Source organism: Ceratotherium simum, chromosome 32 (assembly GCF_057802395.1).
Source record: "Ceratotherium simum simum isolate JZ-2026a chromosome 32, ASM5780239v1, whole genome shotgun sequence".
NCBI lineage: Eukaryota > Metazoa > Chordata > Mammalia > Perissodactyla > Rhinocerotidae > Ceratotherium > Ceratotherium simum.
The window spans coordinates 17,110,062-17,117,190 of NC_141931.1; positions in this window are offsets into that span (position 1 = coordinate 17,110,062).

Consider the following 7,129-nt stretch of genomic DNA (forward strand, 5'->3'; position numbering starts at 1 on the left):
AGTGCTTAAGCGGTAGTTTGATTTTAAAAGGAGAAAGTGTTTGCAAGTCCTTTGCGCTTGTGTCCTGTGACTGCATCTTCCTTTGGATTTCTCCTAAGTCACCATAACTTTCCTTTCAGTAGGCGAGTCAGGGCTTGAATCAAATAGAATTTGAATTCAATCCTGTAGACTCCAGCATTTCAAAAACGTATATCAAGAATTGTTGATACTAGCAACTTTCAATTGGATTTGGTGACATTCTGTAAAATTCTGGCTTTAAATTTTTCATAGCTTTATAGCTCAATATAGTATACAATATGTACAAAATGCGTCTTTTTTTCTTTTTTATTTTTCACGATCTTAATTTGATATTAATACGGCAACATCCCTGATAGTTATAACAATATAAAAAGCATGCCAAAATAGATATTAAAAAGTCATTTTCACCAAAAGCTTTTGTAATTTGACATCTGTGGATTCTCAGAAGCATTATTTTCACATCTTTAGATTTTTAAGCATCTAATTATTATGCCACTATCTCATGGTTTCTGACGATACATTGCAAGTTATATGGAATCATGGAATAATCCTTTTTTCCTCCCCCAAACTTTGTGCCTACTGTGTGCCACGTACTGTTGGAGGGAATTAACATCTTCCTCCTAACATATTTCTCTCCACACTACACAGTAAACCTCTGACACAGTTACTAGATTAGATTGGTTAGGAAATCACATTGCAAAATAATGATCTGTGCTTTGACAAAGTATTGTTTGGTAATCGGATGTGGTAGGGTTCTTTGTTACTTATATGTGTATAAACAAATCAGAGCACCACTAAATAGGTAACGTTCTACTTTAAAACTACTTTCAAACAAACAAAATCAATTAGAGATAGGAGACTCATAAATTATTAAGGTACAACATTGAAGGAAAAATATAAGAAGCAACATTTAAAATATTTCTCAAATGAATGTAAAATGTAGAGGTGTTTTCCATTCACATATGTATAGATAGGAATATACATATAATTGATAGAATAAAAAGAGCAACACGGTTTTGTAATTTCTAGTATGAAGACGTTAAATGGAATTGAAAATTTAATTTGTTCACATTTTGTCTAAATTTACAAAACAAATAGACATAAGTAGTTCCTTTAGATATGAAGCTTAAAAATGAATTCTAAAAAATTTTAGATTTTCTTCTTTTGGTGTTCCTGTTAAGCTTTTAAAAATATTTTTATCACTTTTTGTTTTGAAATAATTTCAAACTTTCAGGAAAGTTGCAAGAATACTACAAAGTCTTCACTTGAATTCCCCACTTGTTAACGTTTTGTCCCATTTTCCCTAGCATTCTCTATATATTCATAATATTTTGTGACCCATTTGTGAATAAGTTGAAAACAACCCCTCATTACTTCAGTGTATATTTCTTAAGAACAAGGACATTCCTTTAGATAGCCGTGGTACAATGACCAAAATCAGGAAACTAACATTGGTAGAATACCTTTATCTAAACTACAGACCTTATTCAAATCAGCATGGATGTTCTGAACACGTATGTGATCTGCGTCAACATCCAATCCAGGTTCAGGCATCACATTTAGTTGTCATCTCTTTTAGTCTGGAACAGTTTCTTGGTTTTCCTTTGTGTTTGACGACTTGGACATTTTCACCAATATAGGACAGTTATTTTGTAGCAAGTCTCTCAATTTGGGTTTGTTTGATGTTTCTTCATGATTGGATTTAATTTATGCACTCTTCGGCAGGAATATTGATTTGTTTCATTTACTGGTGATATTAACTTGGATGTTTTAGGGTTTTTGTTTTTTAATATTTTGGTTTCATAGGTATTTTACTAATAGAAGGCCCTTTGCTGTAAGTCATTGGAATTTGGCTTTGAGATGAGGCACTGGGAGTTTTTTTTACCTGATTAATATGCCTGTGCTCTGATATATGAAGGTCAATGTCTTTTGAAGTGCTTAAAAAGTACTAAATTTTTTTGAGACATGCTATTTCCAGTCATATTATTAACTCACCTTTATATTGACTCTTACACCCTTAGACTGTAAAACTCTGTGAGTAATTAATAGACTTTGGTTTTGCTTAAAATTCTTAACTATAGCATTTTGTTCTGTGTTATTATATGCTCTTACCATGTTATTCTGCTTTACTAAAGTGATATATAACGCAAGATTGAGATTGTGGTAAAAATACATGTTATTTCTTGATTTATGATAGTGCCTTATGCCTATATTTTTAAATGCAGTTTTTACAATTTGAAAATTAAAAATTATTCTTAAATCCATTTAACACTTTGTGGTTTTACTTTGAGGATAATGACTGTAGAAAAAGGGTTTCCAGATCTCAGCTTTTGTAAGAGTCGTCTGAGGACCCCAGAGTCCCTCCCTCAGAGATTTTGCATCAGTGGCTGTGGGGCCGAGAAATCTGCATTTTTTAGCAAGGTGCCTGGCAGGTAGGTTTGTTGTCCCACCACCCTTTGAGAAACACTGCAGTAGAGAAATATCAGCAGGCGGAGGGAGACGACTTCTTGCAAATGCCATATTCCATGTACTTAATATAACTGAAAAAATCAGCATTCCTACATCATTCTTTATTGTTTCTAATCAAAATGAACACCATAGTTTTTTGAGTTTCTGCAAATGAAAAACTTGGTATTTACATAGTATGAAGAAGTAAGACATTTTGTATGTGTTTCTTAAGCGTATATTTTATAGCCATACAATTGACTGTCCATTAACTTATGTAGTGTGGAGCGTAAGACAGATAACAGTAGTAAAATCCAGAGTAATAGGTTTTTCTGTTGGACCGAATTTAATGATATGAAATAAACGGACATCATTACAGTTATAAACTGTGTTAAAAGATTTTAGTTTTGTATTGTTAATTAACAGAACTTCTAGTCTTTTCTTTTTTTTGTAAATAAACCAAACACACACACACTCCCCTTAGGAATATATTCAAGATTATGAAAAATGTATATGCTCCTGGTTTTGAGAAATATGCACGACAGAAAGTAATTATAATTTGCCTGAATGATTTGTAATTCAATCATCACGTGACTAAAATAGGTTTGTGGCTAAATTAATATTCAGAAGCTGGTTTTATTGAGTTTAACTGAACTTTATTAAAACCCTTACAACAGAAATTAATCTTAAGAACTGAGGAAATGGAAAGATTAATTTACATTAAGTATACTTGAGAAGAAAAAAATGACAGTTTTCAGCTGAGAGAATGTGATTTTTGAGCATCAAATATTAATTTTTTTCAGAGCTACAACTTGATCGTAACGTATACGTAAGCATTTGCTCCAAAATCTGTTACTTTTTTGTTTCAATTCCAAAATCAACATTTATGAGATAATTTATGTAGAAACTGATTTTGTAGCATTAAAAATGTATTACATCTTTTAATGAAAATTAAAATTTCGTAAAGTTCAGAGTATTTTTTGCGGAAGAGTTGATACTGCCTGTAGTAAGTAGTATGAACTAAGAATGTGATAGGTAGCAAAAGTTAGGTATAAGCAGAGCTAGCAAAAAGGCTTTTAAAAATTGTTTTGTGAAAATATTCATTATTTTACAAGTTGTACATGTTCGTAGTTATGAAGCATTTCAGCCTTGGAAAATTCCTAATCATTTTTTATACTTATGGAGTTGTCTACTTTAAGTAAATGCATTCAGATAGTTTTTGAAAAAGTATCTTTAAGATATTTTCTGTAATTAATTTTAGATGCATATATACTTGGTAAACACTCATTGAGTTTCCTTACTTCAAAATATGTTTTTTTGTTGGGTAAAGATTAAAAGAAGAAAAGAAGTCATTACCACATTTATTTTATTTTATTTTATTTTATTTTTTTATTTTTATTTTTTTTAAAGATTTTATTTATTTATTTTTCCCCCAAAGCCCCAGTACATAGTTGTCTGTCATAGCTGCACATCCCTCTGGTTGCTGTATGTGGGACGCGGCCTCAGCATGGCTGGAGGAGTGGTGCCTCGGTGCGCACCTGGGATCCGAACCTGGGCCGCCGGCAGCGGAGCGCACACACTTAACCGCTAAGCCACAGGGCCGGCCCACCACATTTACTTTAAAGTTTCGTGGAATTAAGGCTGAGTTTTAGTTTTAGTACCAATTCTAGTCTTGTAGTGAATGAAACGGATTAATTTAACGCTATAAATATTTCTTTAGGGGTAAAGAGTATATGGGTTTATTTCTTAACATACTAACAATGAAAAATGATAAGCAATACTTCAGGATATGATAGTTAGATTCTGATGACAGGTATTTTTAAATTCTCTCATCAGCCACATTCAGGGGTGGAATGGTGACGTGTCATGGTTAAAAACAGCCTAGGAGTGAGCCCTGTGCTACATTTGGGAAAAACTACTTCCTTTTCTTAAGCTTCCGAGTCCTCATCTGTAAAATGGATTGAGAGTTTCTCTGAGTTGCAAATGAGATAACATCTATAACTGTGTAGAACAGAGCTTGGCAGATATAAATACTCAATAATTATTAGTTTGTCATTAATGATAATTTGCTTTTAATTGTTTTATAACAACTATATTGTGCCAGATGAAAGTTCTGAAGTCCTACCAAACCCACTTGTTTCTTGGATAGAATTTAATGTCATGGAAAATTGTTTTGGTAAAATTTTCTTTCCCTGTATTTTTTCTATTTTTATCGATTTGAAAGATTGCCTATATTTAATTATTTTTCTTGGATTAGATGTAGAAGGCTATAATTTCATTTAGTAGGAGAACACTGGAAAGGAGCTACCTATAAATTGGTCTCTTTTAGGATACATGTGGTATCCTGAGGGTGTGAGTATTTCAGATAAGGCAGAGGCTGTGAGAGATTTTCCAGCCAGCCTGCCCCCTCGCAGTGCTGGCAGGGAAGGAGGAGGGGGGCTTTGATCCACTGACAGGAGTCCCAGGACTGAGGGGATGTGACCACTATCTTGACAACAGGAGATCCTTTCAGAGAATTCTATTGTGTCAGCATCTTATTAATAATTTGTATGTACGGTGTTAATTGAAGAATATAAATTTTTATAGGCTTCTCAAATGAAGAGTTCTTTAATCAGAATATGATGAAATAATTTTGTTCAGAAATGCCTCATTAATCTGCCATTGTTAGCAATATGATGATTTTCCAAAAAAAATTAAGCTCATCTCAAGTCCCCATTTAAAAAAATTTTGATGTAAATCTCTATCATCCTAAATGGTGTGCAAAATCTAAATTATAAATTATCTTTTATCGTTTCTAATCTGAAAGACTAAATGACCAAATTGGTTAGAATAGACTGAAGTCATAGGGTCCAGCTGTTATGGCTTCAGATGAGTCAAGTTCACTGGTTTAGAGGGAACATTGCTGCTTCCAGTGGCTTTTCAGAAAGGTCAAAATTCAAACAACATAGAATGACACAGGGTAAAAAAAGGGTACATTTCTGTTCACTTTTTCCCTTTGTCCCAATACTTCAATCATTAACAACAGCTTGGTATCTTTTTAGACCTTTATCAAACAGACATTCATTCTCTTTCGCTTTACACACACACACACAAATTGTCAAATAAATGGAAATAATCTATACATATATGATTTTGCTCACATGTCTTGGAGATTCAGGTGTGTATGTACATATATGTGCATATATTTTGTAATATGTATTTCTCCATTTATAGACATTTTGTTTACAATTTATAATTATAGTTACACAAAAATGACTCATACAATGGTGATGATAATAGTAATATCAATATATAACATTTATTGAAATTTATTGAGTATCAGGCCATGTGCTAATTTATCTCACTTAAAAATAACAACCAAATGTGGTTCACACTATTATAATAAATATTTTACCAATGAAGGATCAGTCTCAGAGAGGTTAAGTAACAGACCCGAGCACATTGTACCTTTGTACAGATGTTTACACGTAAGAGAGATTCCTAGGTGTAAAATTGTTAGGTTAAAGTGAACACCCATTTTAAATTTTGGTAGATGCTGCAAATTGTGTTCCAAAAAAGTTGTATCAGTTCGATCCCAACAGCAAGGTATGGGAACACCTGTTTCCTCACATTTTTACACTAAATAGTGTAAATCTTTAAACTTTTTCAAATTTATATTTACTTGATTATTAAAATTGAATATATTTTCATATGTTTATTGGTTATTTGCATTTTTTCTGTGCATTGTCCTTTCATATTATTTTCCCACTATTTAGTTGAATTGTTAGTCTTTTTATTGATTTGTAAGTGCATATTTTTAAGTTACTGATATGCATTCTTTGTCATATATGTTTCCACTGAGTACTTATGTTTAGCTTTTTTATACTGACTTTTGTCTTATAGGAGATTTAAATTTTTATGTGTAAAATCTGCCAGTCTTTTCCCTGATTTTATGTTTTGCTTAAAAAGACCTAGACACCTCAAAAATCTTAAGTACATTTTCTTATTCTTTTATGGCTTGTGTAAGTCTCTTCATTGGAAATTTTCAGTGGTATGGTGTAAGGTAGGAATCTAATTTTATTTTTATCTGCATGAATCTCAAATTGTTTTAACAGCATTCGTTGAATAAGACCCCCCTTCCTCTCACCAAAGTGGAATGCTGCCTATGGCATAGGTCAGGAAAACTTTTCATCTTTAGGTTACCTGAATATACGATGACTACTGTGAGACAAAGGAAGAGACTCTTGGACGTCACACGTGTAGGGGATTTGTGTGTTTCAGTTCCCCTTCTTTCCTTCATTTTTGTCTCCATGTCTCTTCAAATACAAGCATGAATCTGCTTTCACTCTGAAATTGAAATATTTGTTTGGTGGAGGTGTGTTTTGTGTCGCAGCCTGTTGAGAGTAATGCTATCGGCTAGGAATGCCTGAGACACTCCCCTGGGCCGGTACTACGTGGGTGAGCCCCACAGCCTTTTGCAGCGTTGTGGAAGGAGGAGCCAGTGTCGTGGCCGGACCTGCCCTTGTGGTTCTTGTTACGATGGCAGGACGCACCTCAGCAACAACTATGAGGGATTTTGAAAAAACAAGGTGTATTAGTCACGGGTCCTGGAGGTAAGGTACACGGTACGTCCGAGGGCTACACACGAGGTTGTGGGTAGAAAGAAAGGGGGAGAGCGCGGGCCGGG